The 16,938-nt window shown below is 41.5% G+C and overlaps 1 protein-coding gene across 3 annotated transcripts in view; it reads left to right on the top strand.

Moving 5' to 3' along the window:
* The window catches only part of ARHGEF26 (Rho guanine nucleotide exchange factor 26), a 122,903-nt gene that overhangs the window by 10,461 nt on the left and 95,504 nt on the right, over positions 1-16,938 (top strand). The window lies entirely within an intron of this gene.

Below are 16,938 nucleotides of genomic sequence, written 5' to 3'. Positions count from 1 at the left end.
TTGCATGAGCACATATGTGCATTAGCTGTTGTTGGTTGTTTTATTGTCTTAAAATCTCTTTGTTGCAAACACCTGCCTGCCTCTTGGGATGATGAAACTTTGCTTATCAGTTGACAGTAAGAAGAATTCAGTATGCAAAAGTCTCAGTTTGCAGTGATGATATACAGTTGTTGCATAGGTCTTCAAGTTTTCAGTCTGTAGTATAATGTTTTAGTGTGCTTGTCTCTATGTCTCCTTTGGTTCCGTTGGACAATCACACAGGTGACAGGTGCCCCCCCCACTCCCCCTTAACATTAAACCTTAGTAGGGCAGGTTTTTTTTTTTAATTTAATTTTTTATTTGAATTTTTTTTTTTTAATTTATCTGAGAGAGAGTAAGAGAGAGTATGAGAGGGGAGAAAATCAGAGGGAGAAGCAGGCTCCCTGTGGAGCTGGGAGCCCAGTGCGAGACTCAGTCCTCTGGGATCATGACCTGAGCCGAAGACAGTCACTTAACCAACTGAGCCATCCAGGTGCCCTAGCAGGACAGGTTTTAACTGTAATGTTGTGATTATCTAACAATAAGGGAGAATTAGAACTGTATAAGAAACATTTACTTGTTCCTCAATAGAAGGGAAAATCTAGCTGCCCAGACTTCTTGAGTCAGCTTAAAGTAAGCAAATGCGGATGTACTTAGCAATGGTGCCTCTGCCAATGGGTTCTCCGTGCAGCAGTGGCTATTCTCCTATAGTCAGAAATACAACCTGGGCTCCTTAGTCTCATAAGAGGGTGACAGGTTTACTTTTCATTCCCTTGATCATAGAAGGAGGTAGAACTCTTCGAGTATATACAGAGTAGGTAGGTAGGTGTAGGATGTCTTCATTCCAGGAATTATAACTTTTCAGGCCTGGGAGAACACTGGTATATGAGAAATAATTTAAAATCATTATGGTTCGTGGATTTGAGGCTTGACATTGGAAAGTCATTTCTGATTTCTAAAGATCTGTGCCCAGAGACCCAGAACCTGCCACACACACAGGTCAGGTGCCCAGTGACTCACCTAAAATGGCAGCATGAGGATGAAGCCAGTAGTTCTCGGACCTCTGGGAAGAGCTTGTGGGTTTGAAGATAAACATCAATATTATTAGTTGGGGATAGGACACTAAGTCCTTGGTATAGTGATTGCCAGGTAACCCGTTGAGTCCTGGATACAAAGAGAGCTTTAGGATTTCCCTACAGTTCATCCTTTAATGGGATTCTGGAAGCATTTGCAGTATTACAGAAAATAAAGGATAAATCTTGACTGGAGTCTTTTTGTTTTTCCTCCTAACCACACCTCCCTGCCCCGAACTCACATACTGTGCATGTCCTGAAAAATGATGGTTGTGAAACCAGTGTTTGTTTTTTCAAGATCAGTGACAGCACCGAAGCCACACTCACCAGCCGTGCCCTGACCCCATTTATTTGCTATGGGGTGTGTTTGTGTAATTTCCATCACCTTGACATGCCAGGTACCTTTGAAAAGGGTGTTTACGCTCTAGAGGCAAAAACAAGCACGCAGGCGAACTTCCCACTGGGATTCAGCACCTAATATAGTCATCCTCTGCTCTCCTCTTCCTTTGCACTTGCTGACGGGGGTTTATCAGTCATCTTCAGTCATTTTGATCTCTTCAGTTTGTTCAGAAATGTTAAACTCTCTAGTTAGGAACCAGTTTTTCCATTTTCCTCAGAGTATTCTTTCCGCTGTGCAGAGTGGGGCTAATGGTTTAACGGGAGGTCTGATGTCAGGACATCAGTCTCTGAGTCCTGGCTCTGCTCTTCAAGCTCACATCGTTTGCCACTGGATGACTTTCTGAACTGCCAGGAGAGGAAGGATGATTTGAAAAATGGTCATTTTGTATACGTATAATTCCATCCAGTTGACTATATAACAGACACCTTGGTGACTTAGCAGTTTGATCTGATGGGGCTTACCCTTCCAGAATTTATACCATGTTTGTTGTGAAAGGTCTGTTTTCTATAAAAACTAGAGCTCAACAGATGTAATAAACCTGAATATCATCCTGTTTGCAGAAAATGTTTTATGCATTCAGAGATCATAGAAAAATGCGCTCTTTTTCCTTAAATTTTCATACTTGTCTGAATTAATTTTCAGCTGTTCAGTAACTTGCTCCTTAAAATAATCTCTTCAGTCATATAATTTTCCATTCATATTTTGCAACATTGCAGTCTCATAAAATTATTTTTTACCTTAGATGATTAATGCCTTTTACCATATCTATCTTTTCTGTTCAAAAAATTTTTTAAAAAATGCTCATTTTTCATGCCTGGCTTGGTTTTAGTGCTCAGTGGAAATTGTCAGAGCTTTAGATATGTACTTGTCCACACTTTTAAATTGGGCAGTAGTTCTCCTGGAATGTTTGTATTTTTATAAACAGAAATAGAGATCCATGTGCTTATGTCTGAGAGGTACTCAGAGATTCTGTTCTAGTCAAGAGGGCTAGAGCTGGGGGCCCGCCTAGCTGTCAGTGCAATTAGATGATGCTGTTCTTTTAATGTTTTTGAAAATTAATTTTGATTTATATTAAGCAACATATAATACGTTCTCCATGTAAAAAATAAATGAACATTTCAGGTAAGACTAAAATCTCTTTCATCACGTCTGCAATCCCAATCTCTTTCCCCTTCTCTATAGGAATGCCATTCTCAATTTGATAACATTCTCAAAATCCACATATATACATTGAAGAGAAATATTAAAGATTGCATGTGTTTACTTAAATATATACTCTGTGGCTTTTACAGTTTGCTTTTTTTCTGAACCATGTGTCTTATAAATCCTTTCATGTCTATACATGATGATCTTCAGTATTCTTTCTAGCTTCGGCATTATTTTGTAGGATGGATATCAGTTTTGCTTCTTTCCCTTTGAAAGGTTATACATGCTTTGAGAATGAAAACTTTGAGGCATGGCTTTTCAGAAAATGCACACACAAGTATATAAATATTTGTTTATAATTTTTTTCTGTTTCTTTATTTCAGTTTGAGGTTTTAAAAGACTTTATTCACTTATTGGACAGAGAGAGAGGGAGAGAAAGAGGGGGGGAGCAGAGGGAGAGGGACAAGCAGAGTCCTTGCTGAGCGCAGAACCTGATGCCCATGATCTCCATGTCATGATCTTCCATGACCCCGAGATCCTGACCTGAGCTGAAATCAAGAGCTGGATGCTCAACCAACTGAGCCACCCGGGTGCCCTTGGAGCTCTCTATGTATTAAGTATAGTTCCCATGTTGTTCATATCACATTTAGAAGTTTTTCTTTTTCTGAATTGTAGCAGATTTGGAACTTGAGCTGTGTAACTCTTTCTGAAGAATATATGTAGTCTTCAGAAAATGAAAAAACTTTTCCAGCTGGAGCTGAGTAATGAAAGGGCAATTGAATAGTAGATATGGCAATGTTTATGTTCTTAATTCTCCCAAGAGAACAATAGGGTGTGAAATGTGGCTATGTGTGCGCCATGCCCCTAGGGAGGCAGAGTGCAAGAGACAGGTGCTCCAACCAAGTGGGAGGAGATGAGAACAGGGATATTAAATTTTGATTGGCATAACTACAAAAAGGCATTTCAGTCAGAAACCTAGACTTGGGACCCAATACAAAAAGGGTCTTATTATTTCATTGAGCACAAAACCAACAAGAGAGGCTGGCGAAAGATTCCTTCATTCATCTAGAGTTAATGGAGAGCCAGCTCTGTGCTAGATGCTCAGAGACAAACTCCACCTTGGTTCACTTCCTTACAGACACCCTTCATGGTGACACAGATATCAAATAATCACACAAATCAATGACAGAATTAAAACTGTATGAATGCCACGAAGGACGTGTTTGTGCTGCTCTGAGATCCTACGGGGGAGGGCACCTGTCTGGGCAAGGTGCTGTCAACTGATAGATGGTGGCAAAGGAAGAGACATGAGCCGCTATCAGTGGCGTGTCAAGACAGGTGTCTGTCTGGGTGAAGTTGGTGTGGGGCCCAGGGACCGAACTGAGGAGTCCCAGGCAGGGAAACTGTCCTGTATGTAGATCCTCAGGGTTAATGGTGGGTGAGAGGGGTGAAAACAAAATTACTGCAGCTGGAGCTTCTTGCTCTGGTTGGTGGCACTTACTTCCTCACTCCTCCCATCTCTAAATGTTCCAGGCTCCCTAGGCTCCATCTCTGGGGCTCTTACCTCCTGTGCTCGGTTGGTGATCCCCTCCAATCATTTTTTTTTTTTTTAAGATTTTATTTATTTATTTGACACAAAGAGAGAGAGAGAGATCACAAGCAGGCAGAGAGGCAGGCAGAGAGAGAGGGGGAAACAGGCTCCCCACTGAGCAGAGAGCCCGATGCGGGGCTCGATCCCAGGCTCCCGAGATCACGACCTGAGCCAAAGGCAGAGGCTTAACCCACTGAGCTACCCAGGCGCCCTGGTGTTCTCCTCCAATCTTGTGAATTTAAATACATCATATACTCTGGTGACTTCGGAGTTTCTATTTCTAGGCCAGACGTTTCCCTGAGTTTTCAGACAAGGGTATCCAGATTCTTTTCTGATATAATGGGCCTCTCAAAGTTAATCTGTCTAAAAGTTTATGTCTGCTGATTTTCTTCTCTCCTGCCCAGACCTGCTTTTCCCACAATATATATATATATATATATATATATATATATATATATATATTTTTTTTTTTTTTCCTAAGCAAATAACAGCTTCATCTTCCTAGTTGCTAAGGTGAAAAAACCTTGGAATCATTCCTCAGTCTTCTTTTTCTTCCATAACCTTTTCCAATTTGGTACAAAGCTGGTTTGCTGCCTTCACCTTCAAAAGTGGATTATCCCCACTGCTTTCCAGCTCAACTCCTGTATCTCCTGGGATCCCTTTACATCTCCTCTCCATGTGGCAACATGGAATTATATTGATTATTTTTTATGCTGTTAAAATATGCTGAGATACTGTCTCTTTGTTTGACTCCCTCAGGTGTTCTCGAGTCCACTTAGAGTAAGGGCCAAGTCTTACAGTGGCCTGGGAGGCTGTGTGATCTGGCTTGATTTCCTTCCTGGACTGATCTCCTGGTTCCTCCTCCATATTGCCCAATGCTCAGTCACTCTGATGTTCCTAGAATATAAGGTGTACTCTGCCCCAGGGCCTTTGCATTTGTGGTCTGCCTAGCGTATAGTAGCTCTTCCTGCAGAGAGCCACATGGTTTTCTTCCTCATCGTCTCCCTAGCACCCCTTTAATATTTTTTATCCTCTTCATGACATTAACTCTGTCACATACTGTGTGATTTACTTTTTTGGTTAATTGTCCAACTACTCTGCTGAAATAAAAGCTGCATAAAGGCAGAGGTTTTTGTCCATTGTGTTTCCTCCTATTTCCCTAGGACATGAAACAGTGCTTGACTTATAGTAAGCTTGCAGAAACTATTGGGTGAGTTTATGAATGAATGTATAAATAAATGAATACATGTAGACATCTAATCCCAGAAGTGAAAGTAGTAGAAAGTTACTCAGCATTGAAAGCAGTGAGGAAGTTTCCTACTCAGAGACCTTTTGGAGGCTGTTTTTTATTTTTATTAAAAAAAAAATCTTGATTATTGGTTGGCTACATCCTGGATTTAATATGCATGTCTTTGATACATTGGGGAATTTGGCATCTTCATAGTTTAAAACTGTGTTAGCCCATGGTAGGTATTGGCTGTTGTGAAATCAATTCAGTAGTAACCTAATTTTTCACTTGGTATTTCTTCTGGGGAGGTCAATGGGAGGCATTCAAGAATGATAGCCTTCTATAGGAATACAGTGCAATTAGGTCAAAGGAGGGAAGGCTGAGTTACTTTGAGCAGTTCTGAATGTGCAAAAAAAGGTCTAGAATACTGAGCTTCGGATTGTGGAAATCATCTATCAGATTCTTGTTTTTACCCTCTCCATCTTAAGATGTGCCCGTGTGGCATCTCCAGGCCTTTAGTCCAGTGGGGAGACTGTTCCTCAAGGCCACATCCACAGAGTGATTTGTTTCCATGATGATTTGAGAAGTCATCACTATAGAAACTATTATTAAATCTTTAAATGCTGGACTTAACATTTAAAATTTCATTTCTCAAATTTTTTTTTGATTTATCCAGAATGCTGATAGCCTGTTGATTTTCTACTTTAGTCTGTGCTCTAATGTCTTACGATTATTACTGCATTCATTATCTGAATATCTATTATTTGAAGAGGTGAAGATTACAGAGCCAATGGATAACTTCTACAGAAGAAGTAGTATTGCCATTGAAAGGAAATGGCAGATTATTTTCCCTTTTGGTGTAAGGGATCAACACAGCCACCCATTCAACTGAAATAACACAAAAATGGAGTGGTTCCCATTTTGAAGCAGCAGGAAATTCTGCTTCAGGTAGTGATATGCGAAGGAGTAGGATTGTTGTTCGCTCAGCTGAGCAAGAGGGATCCCCTATATCCTCATGGGTTCAAGGTCTTGCTAGGAGCAGGCAGTGCAGGGGCTGACTTGCAGAGCTGTAGCTCAGGGACCTGCCTTTGGATCATTATGCTTTTAATTTGTTGACATGCAGTTAAATTGTTGGCCACATATTTGCAGAGGACCTACTGTGCACCAGGGGTTATACTCGGTGATTTCACTACAGTTTATGTGGCCCTTAGGACAATAGCAGGATACCTTGTCTACTTTGTATCAAGGCAGTTGAGACTACACCAGGTTAAATATGGTTTCTCTCCAGCTATTTTTGTTAGGGTTTTGAGATTACCTAGAATGGAGCTGTGGGCTCTGGAAAAGCAGGAACGGTATTTCTCTCTGGTACCTGGCCGATAATGTGTCTTAGCAAGTATTTGCCTGGTGGCTCTCATCTTGCCATGAATTCATTTTCCTTTTTGCTATATCTGTCTTTTCTCCTGAGAGCTCCTGCACATTCTGTTTCTGAGTTCTTGTAACATAGACTTAAGGTTACCTTGCGTGGTCCTACTCACCTCATGTTTTCCTGTCAGCTTCCCTGTGTAAGTACCCAGTTCAGTTTCTTGAGAGAATCCTGTCAGATCAGAGCAGCTCAGCACTTTCCCCCCATTTAATAGGCCACTTAACCAATCTTTGTTGTTTGGCCAGGTGCCTAACTAGCTCTATTCCAGTCAGCTTTAGCCTCCATTATTCAATATTGTGAGAGATGTGGCCCCCTTGGTTGGTTTGTTTTGTGGAGGCCTGAGTAGAACAGTGTTCCTTGTAGGGATCTGTGAGATTGGTTAGCAACATGACTGACCTATCTAGTGTGAATTTGCACCTGGTGGCTGGGGTGTCTGGATGGCTCAGTCCGGTAAGCATCTGCCTTCAGCTTAGGTCATGATGTCAGGGTCCTGGGATTGCCTGACATTGGGCTCTTTGCTCAGGGGGAGCCTGGTTTTCCCTCTCCCTCTGCTGCTTCCCTTGCTAGTGCTCTCTCTCTATCTCAAATAAATAAGTAAAACCTTTAAGAAAAATTTTCACATGGTGGAGTTGGTGTTGGAAACACTATGTATATCAGAGGCTTAGCAAATGAGCAGCACATTTTACCTTGTAGTCTTTTGTGTGTATATGCATGTGTGTGTGTGTGTGTGTGTGTGTGTGTATCTCAAACAAAAGTTAGAAGTTACCCTTAATACTTGCATTATACTATGATATGTCTGTCTTTTCTGTTTTGTTACATTTCAATAGGTGTTGACCAGAAATTCATGGACGTTATTGTGTAATTCACTTGTAGTTTAGAAAACACTGGTGTCTGATTCGTAAATTCATTGGTATTACACTGCGTCGTGGTGGATGTGGCAAACAAAGCAAGCCTAAATCCCAGTACCTGCCCTGTAGGAACTTAGAAGCTGGTTCAGAAGACAATAGAAATGAAACAGCTAAATGGTGTTTCTGAAAGAATGTAGGGTACAGTGCCAAAATGAATGACATAGATAGAAATCACAAAGAGCCGTAAAGATCATGGAAGCTTTCTCTAGGGAGGGTGACTAAAACAAGGTGGGCAGAAGAGTAGGAAATAAAAGCATTGAAAGAATGAAATATGGCTTGAGTGAAGTTCGATGTCTAGGTCAGTGGAAGAACAACAGTAGTAAGTCTTGCCAGTGTCTCAGAATCTCCTCCATACGATAAGATAATCCCTGTCTGATGAAAACTTTGCATGCTTTGTGCATCTAATGTTAAATATCAATTCGCTTTTGGGGCTCAGTCCTTAAAGTGTCTGTCTTTGCCTCAGGTCATGATCCCAGGGTCCTAGGATCCTGGGATCCATTGGGCTCCCTGCTCTATTGGGAGCCTGCGTCTCCCTATCTGACTTCCTCTGCTTGTGTTCCCTCTCTCACTGTCTCTCTCTGTCAGATAAGTAAATATTAAAATTATATATATAATATGTATTATAAATTTTATATATATATATATATATATATCAGTTTGCTTTCTTACCCAATTTTCCAGGACAGGTTTTCCTCAGGTTAGGTTTTTATTGCAAATCTAGGAAATTAACTTTGTTGTCAGTGTTGTTTTAAGTAACTGACTGGTTTGGAGTTGATCATTCCTCTCCATCTGCCACTTGACAAAAACCACAAATAAAAATGGAGTAGCATCCAGACACCCGCATCACGTTCACGAACAGGAACTCCTCTCCTACAAGGGGGGGGCACCGCCCTGTTCTGCCCTTGTCAGACCTTGTTGATGTAGGCCTTCCGTAAGTCAGGGGTGCCGAGCTCAGTTACCCCAGTCCTAGCCCAGTCCCCGTTGCCATCACACTTGCACACCTGCCTGGCCTCACCTCATTTTCATCACTGCCTTAGAAGCCACTGTGTGGTTTGGGCTTGTCTGAAATCTGGCTTTCTTATTGCCTCCCTTTCCCTGCTTTACTTCCTTTTTCTGCTGGTGGTCACCTGCCCTGTCTCTAGCTTTCCTTGTGGACAACAACAAAGAAACGCAGGTATTATTGCCATGTTTAAACAATTCCATGTGTTTGCCCTGCTTGCTTTATTCCTTTCTTGAGAAAGGACTTTGAAACCTATTTTAGTTTTTATTAAAAATGAGGCTTTGATTACAAAGCCGAGACATGTCTACTAAGCAAAAATAGTTATCAATAAACATAAAGAATAAAATAAAGATTAGTTGAAATTTCTTCCTCTCCCCATCACTGTTGACATTTTGGTATAGAGCTTTTCAGACAAGGGTGTGTATGTGTGCGTGTGTGTGTGTGTGTGTATAGAGGTTTTTTTTTTTTAAATGTGTGTACATATGGAGGTTTTTTTAAGCAAAAATTCAATAATACAATATTGTCTTATTACCCATATTTTCCCCTTAGCAGTGTTGTCAATATCCTTTCATGCCATTAAACCTGGTGTTTTATAGCACATCTTTTTTCTCTTACCCATGTTGTGAAGTGACTGTTCATGTCATTAAACTTTCTTCATAAGAACTTTTTAAAACCCATATTGTATTTTATCAAATAAGTGGGTGTTTGGTTCTTTTATCCAACTCCCTATTCAGTTTTCAATTTAAAACCCTTAATTTAAAGGTGATTAAATTCTTTAAAACAATCTTTTTGAATTACAGGAGTAAAACAGATAGGTTGTCCTTACTACAACATTAAACACACCAGTTAAGACTGAAATCTGCTTTGGTTTTACCACAATTCCCAATCTCTTCCCCTGTGAACCACTATCAACACTGCTCCTCAGTATTTTATGAAGTGTTCCATTTATTTTTTAATTTTTATTTATTTTTGTTTTAAAGATCTTATTTATTTATTTGACAGAGAGAGATCACAAGTAGGCAGAGAGGCAGGCAGAGAGAGAGGAGGAAGCAGGCTCCCTGCTGAGCAGAGAGCCTGATGCGGGGCTCGATCCCAGGACCCTGAGATCATGACCTGAGCCGAAGGCAGCGGCTTAACCCACTGAGCCACCCAGGCGCCCTAAGTGTTCCACTTTTTAAAACTGCTCATCTTTTATTAAATACTTGTAGAGAACTGTCCGTCGCTTCTAAAGCCGGTTTCCTTTTCCTCCTTTCCACTCCATGTCATTGGCTTTTCATGCCTTTCCTAACTTCATTTTCTTCTCTTTAATTGTTGATAGATAAAGGAAAGCTGCTTCTCTTGCTTATCTGGAGGGGGAGAGGGTGAGGATGTTGGAGTCTGGGCTCAGTGGCCCCACAGGGGAATGAGGCCGGTAAGAGCCACAAGTAAAAGAGAGAAATGTGCTTAGCAGGAGTAAGGTCAGGACTAATGAACGGGTTAAATCCCAGGGCACCCCACGGACAGTTTAGCTTTCACAGTAGCTGAAGCTGGGAACCCAGTGGAAGATGAAGTGTCTGGGGTATTCAGGAGGAGGGCCACAGTTTAGGGGAAGAATAGCTGCAGATCGCAATTCGCAAGTATTAAAAGGCAGTCCTGCCGGGGTGGTTAAGAGCTCACAGACTCTGGGGTGGGGAGCAGGCAGGCCTGGGTTGGAGCCCCAGTTTTACTACTTTGTAGGGCTAATGCTTTAACTCTTCCGTGACTCTGTGTTTTATCTGTAGAGCAGGGATACTGCCAGCTTCCTTGCGGGGTTGCTAAAAGGTTCTGCTGCATGGTAAGCATTTGAAGCAGGGGTAGTTTGAAAAATAAATAAATGAAAGACTGGCAAGAACTCTGTGTCAGGAATTGGCTGATATGGAGAGCTAGCTCTAGCCATAGAGAGGGCTGATTACAATGAAGTAGTTGCATGCTTATCTCCTAAATTGTACAAAGGACAACAGTTTATTCTTGTACTTTTAATTACCTGTCTGCTTGTGGTTTGTACTCTCAGCCTCCTATCTGTATTGAAATAATTTGGGTTCATTCAGAAATCCTGGCTCTGTCTGTAGAAGGTGATGCAGGGCATAGGGGAGCAAAAGCCTCAAGCCCCAGCGTGCCCTATCTGAGTTTGCCATTGGTTTAGCAGACCTGAGGTTACCTCCAGGAGGCCGAGAGGGCTGGCTGCTTCTTAAGATCCAAGAACTTTGGTGAGGATTGCAGAATTATGAAAGATCTATTATTATAGATCAAAGGAGGGATCAGTTTTTAGAACAAACAAATTAAGGGATCCCTGGCACAGTAGTTGAGATATTTTAAAAATAATTTTATTAAATGGGACATTGTCTTCTACCTCTCCATTTTTTTTTTAAAGAGTATTTTATCTGTTTACCCATCCCTTCCTGAAAGTATGATACTGTCCTCCTCTTGATCTCATTTATCTGATCTTTGGTGACACAGATCTCTGATCCTTTAGACTCCTGTCCCAAGGAAGCTCATAGCTTAGGAGTGATGTCTCAGGATCTCCTGCCATGGTTGAGTGGGCCTGGAGAGAGCCTACAGGCCTGGTTACAAGGACACTGTTTCTAGATTCTGGCAGATTTTTCATTTTAGGAACTTCAGACATACTCACGGAGAGTGGCTGTTCCCATGTTATTTGCAGTGAAAGGACTCTAGCTCATTTGTAATTCAGGGACTATGTGGGTTGTATTAAGTCTATAGAAAGGACCTTGGAGTGATTGTGTCTCATGGTATAATTTTGCTTGGCAATTCATTCCCTTACCACTTTTGAACTCTTGAGAACAAAAGCCTGGGAGTAGGGAATCACCAGAAAGCATGAATAACCAGCTGATTTCAGCAAGTGGGTAAACTTCAGCAAGTTTAAAGGTCTTAGCTCAAATTGAGTATTCTGTGTACATTAGTGATTTATGGAGCCGGAGTGATCTTGGATTATAAATATCTGATCTAATTTTTAACTAGCTATGTTTCGGAGCCTTTTGGGATGGTCAGTCTTTTGGGGCCCTCCCATTCTGGTTTCCCTGGCTGGTGGGGAAACATGGAAAGAGTGTGCCACCCACATGATCTAGAAATGGTATCAGCTCACAGAGGGCCTGAGAATATACCCCACGGAAAATGGTCATCTGCTCGACCCAGAGACTGGTGTCATTAATGTTGGCTCCCTCCCCAGATACTGGACTGGTTCTATTCCATAGATAGAGCCCCAGGTTCTGTAGAAATGTCAGTACTGGGGCTCTGTTTGGGCCTAGAGAACAGGCTCATAACCTATTCCAGAGAGTGAAGTCAAAGGCAAGGAAAACTTTGCGAAGTTTATGGATGTCCTGACACAATTCTCTGCAAGGTGAAAAATCCCATAGCTGAGCTGAATGCAGGAATGGAATTCACTGTCAAAAACCTGCCTGTACCCTCATAGGGTAGTCCTCTAAGAAGTTCAGACTTGCTACATATCAAGAAGCAGCCAGGCGTGAACTGTGGATGGAGTAGTAGCTAATAATTAACTTCTAGCTTTATATGTTTAAGGAGTTTACCCTTTTATCAATTTCAAAAATTTTAGCTCTAACCAGACAATATCATTTTCATAGATGAAGTATCTTATACAGTTCTTTATTAATTTTAGCCAGTTGTCAATCTCCCTCCTGTTTGGTTATGCAAAATATATCCATTACAAAGATCATGAGTGAACAGTTTCAGTACTGATTACAGCAGTACATATATAAGTGTGTGTGTATATATATAATCTATAATTATGAATGTAAAACTATTATAGCATTAGTGAGTTCTCTGCATTCACTGTTTTGATAAGCCACATATATGTTTATATTTTTAACTTATGTTAAAACTATTTAGATGTGGGCTCAGTTCTGTTGTTGTACTTGAATTAACTTTTATCCACTTAAAATGATGAAGATAGCAACATGTATCGTACTTTCTTTTTAGAGTCTAGAATCTTCCATGGTAGAATTTGAGCACTTTTGTGAATTGGTTAGGTGATACAGAATCAAGAATCCAAAATTGAATCCAGTTCTTATTGCTTCATTAAACTACTTCTGCAGTTCTACTCACTGATGACATTGTTAAGTAAAAAATTTAAATCTGTGAGGAATAAGAAAGCTTGAGTGAAGTTCAAAGAGACCTCTAGAGGCATGTTGCTGTGGCTGTCCATGTGTTCCCAGTTGACCAGAGCTGCCAGTATGAAATAGAGGTTATTAAAATATGGAAGAAGCCTATACAAGTTTAATTTTTTTCATTTAAGGTAGCAAATAGGAATCAGGTGTTAGAAACTGCTGTACTATTTCTTTTTTCTTTTCCATACATGGAGACAAGAGGAACACTTGATGAAGTGTGATAAACTTGATAATTTTTCAGATTCTCGTAGCAAACATGTACAAACTGCAAAAAGCAGGTAAACTTTAAAATTATAGGTGTAAACATATGCTTTCACGCTTTTTTTCCCCCCCTTGGAGAGAAAAAAAAAAACCCTGAGCCTTCCAGTGAGTTAAGTTTACTGATAAGGTTTGCTGTTTTTGAATTAGAAAATTTCTAGAGGTGTTTGCTTTTTTTTTTTTTTTGAGAGTGAGTGAGCCTGGGAGCAGGGATGGGGGAGGGGCAGAGAGAGAGACTCTTCAGCATGCTTCAGGTTTTAGCACACAGCCCAACATGGGGCTGGATCTCAGGATCCTGAGATCATACCGAAATCAAGAGCTGATGCTTAACCAATTAAGCCACCCAGGTACCCTTAGAGGTATTTACCATTAGCTCAGTGGGTTAAGCCACTGCCTTTGGCTCGGGTCGTGATCTCAGGGTCCTGGGATCGAGTCCCGCATCGGGCTCTCTGCTCAGCAGGGAGCCTGCTTCCTCCTCTCTCTCTGCCTGCCTCTCTGCCTACTTGTGATCTCTCTGTCAAATAAATAAAATCTTTAAAAAAAAAAAAAAAAAAAACTTGGCACACAGTTTCCTTTTTTTTTCCTTCCCTTTCCACCCCCCCATCCCTCCTTTCCTTCCTTGTTTTTTTCTGCTTGATATTTTGCTCCACTGTGTTCATTCTACCCTAATATTCTGTTCTCTGCCTTTTCACCAGCCTCCCTGGGGGCCCTCCTTTGTATCCTTCTACCCCTCTCTTTCTCTGGTTTCGTTTCTCTAAACCGCTCAGTCTCTAAAAGCATCTGGCCTGTTCATGACCTTCTCCATCCAGGCATCTGCTCTCAGGTACTACTTAATTTCGAGTTGAATGTGGACAGAAGTCTCAGGTGGACGTAATGACTCCTCTTGGCTCAGGAGGGAGAAGCTGTCCAGCCTGCCCTGTACAGGGGACAGAAGGGCTGGGAGAGAAGGACGGGCGCTGGAGCCGTGGCGTGGCAGCCGGCCAGCAGGGGCTGGTCTGTCCTAACTCTCCACAGCCAACGTGTCGTCTCCTCCATTGTTCTGCACATCAGTGTTCTTAGTTATGATCCAAGAACGCTCCTTTCTTTTTCTTTTCTGTCTCTGTAGTTTTATATGGGTTGCTGGTTTCTTATGGATGACTTTTCGGTCAAAGGAGTACTTTATCATTGTTTGTATCAGTATTAATGAAATATGATAATTCTGGGAGTTAGCAATTTGTCTTTTTCAGAACTACCTTTCCCCCCCTCAAAAAAGAAATTATTTTGTCTGGGGATTTTTTTTTTTTCCTTCTTCTTCTTAATGGGATAAAGTACTCTTAATCCCTCAGTAAACTCCCTGTCACTTGTGTAGGTCTCTAAGTCCACATGGCCCATTGTCTTTCTCTTAAGATTTTTGGGTCTGAACTCATTAGTAACTCTGGATGACAAGGCCAGTGCAAGGAAATTCTTGCTGGTGATCTCACCTGCAGAGATCGTGGGCATGGCGCCTGGGTATCAATCTGCCAGGACTGTGTGTCAGGAAGGAAATCTGTGAAATTCCTCTTCAGGGTTAACCAAATGGGAGTAGTTCTGAACAGTTTCATTCTTCTGGCTGGTCCCCTCCCTTATTAAAATGGATGAAGAGGCCTTTTTAGCCATGAACTCTTGCTGACAGGCTCACCCCGGGTCAGGATGGTAGGTAAGACTAAGAACATTCCACAGTATGGGTGGATGAAAAAGAACATATGGAGACTTGATACAGGCCTGGCATTAGAAGGTGTTTTAGTAATGATTGTCCAACCCTAGAAATGGAGTGCCTCTTGCAGAGAACAGGGCTCCCTCAGCCACCTGGGGCACGTGAGTGATGCAGTTGGCTGGGGTTCCGACTCCTGCTTTCAGCTCAGGCCATAGTCTCAGGGTCATGGGATCAGGCGCTGCATGGGGCTCTGCGCACAGTGGGGAGTCTGCTTAGGACTTTGTCTCCTTCTCCCTCTGTCTCTGCCCCCACTTTCTTTTTCTCTAAAATATATAAACCTTAGAGAGAGAGTGTGTATGGGCTCTGGAGTTAGATAGGCATAGATGCAAATCCTTCCCTCACTACTTGTTAGCTGTGTGATCTTAGATCTTAAGCCTCACTTATTATCCCCACCTGAATTGGGGTAAGGATAGTATTGACTTTCGTGAATTTTTAGTAGGATTCAATGGGAAAGGGGATGTAAAAATACTTACCACACATTTAGGCACACAGTAAATGTTCCATAAATGATCGCTGATTTTACCACTGATTTAGGACTCTTTCTACCCTACTGTACTACTTTCTGTTCTTTTCTGAAAGTTAGGTTAGAGACCATATCATATATCCTCATTTCCATGACAGCACGATGTAGGGCCCTATGCTCCTACGGTCTTCAAACTAAGGTTTACACCACAGGGGATTCATGAAGACCATGCAAAGTGGACAGGGATCATTTTAAGGATATATTTTTTCAATCTTTATGTTCCGGGTATCTTCCTTTCCAAAACTGAGACTGCGTCTGCACAGTGTTACCCCCAGAGTTTTTTCCAGTCTCCTCTTACATTTGTCCTTTTTACAGTTTTACTGAAAAAAGATGTTCCTCTTACCCATCTCAAATCTTAGTGTGGTGCCTTGTTCCAAGGTGCCAGTCCACTGGGGTACAAGATATGGGGGGTCAATTTAAAATACTGGTTTCCATGAAGCCTCTTAACAAAGCCACTACAACCCTTCACCTTACTAGAGTTTTCATTCTTAGTAAAATTTACTTTTAGAGACTGATGCATTAAAATCTGAAGTTATTGTGTTATTTTGGTCACAGTTTATTAATGATATTCGTGGTGATCATATAATCCAGAAGAGTCTCTTTTATACTTAGCTCAGTAGTCACAGGAAATTTTAGAAAATTGAGTTGAAAAATATATTTTGCATCAGGGTATGCTAGGGTGATTAACAAGATACCCTAACAGAATTACATTAGGAAATTTTGGAGGAAAATTTTGACATAGAAATGTGATTTTTAAGGAGAAAGAAGAGGAATCTCCAGCTGTTATGGGAAGCATATTTATTTTTAAATGGAGGATGGTAGATACCAGATCTCTGTGCCTTTTTTTTTTTTTAAAGATTTTTATTTATTTATTTTGAAAGAGAGAGAGACAGAGTGAGAGAGAGCACAAGAGGGGAGGTCAGAGGGAGAAGCAGACTCACCATGAAGCTGAGAGCCTGATGTGGGGACTCGATCCCAGAAGTCTGGGACCATGACCTGAGCTGAAGGCAGACGCTCAACCAACTGAGCCACCCAGGCGCCCAGATCGCTGTGCTTTTTAAAAGTGTTTGAAGACCTGCATTATATTTTATTGTTATTAGTTTCTCACAAAAGGGGAGAACTCTCCCCTTTCATGCTGTTCTGTTAGGCACAGAATTTAATCGGTCAGTATTTTATGTATGCCTTACCTTCTGCTAATTTAATCTTCAGCTGAAAAACAGGAGTATCTTTCATGTGCCAGACTCAGTGCCAGGTATACCAGAAGACACACCAGACCCTGCCTTCATGGAGTTCATGGAGCCTCCACTCTGGTTTAGAAGCTGAATCATGTGCAGCACCTGGGTGTCTTAGTCGGTCAAGCATCTGCCTCCGACTTGGGTCATGATGCCAGGGTCCTGGAATCTAGTACCACCACATCAGGCTCCCTGCTCAGTGGGGAGTCTGCTCCTTATCTCCCTCTGCCCCTTCCCCAGCTTGTGTGT

Source organism: Mustela nigripes, chromosome 2 (assembly GCF_022355385.1).
Source record: "Mustela nigripes isolate SB6536 chromosome 2, MUSNIG.SB6536, whole genome shotgun sequence".
Taxonomy (NCBI): domain Eukaryota; kingdom Metazoa; phylum Chordata; class Mammalia; order Carnivora; family Mustelidae; genus Mustela; species Mustela nigripes.
The sequence above is the reverse complement of the archived record's forward strand: the minus strand, read 5'-3'. Positions and strand labels throughout refer to the sequence as shown.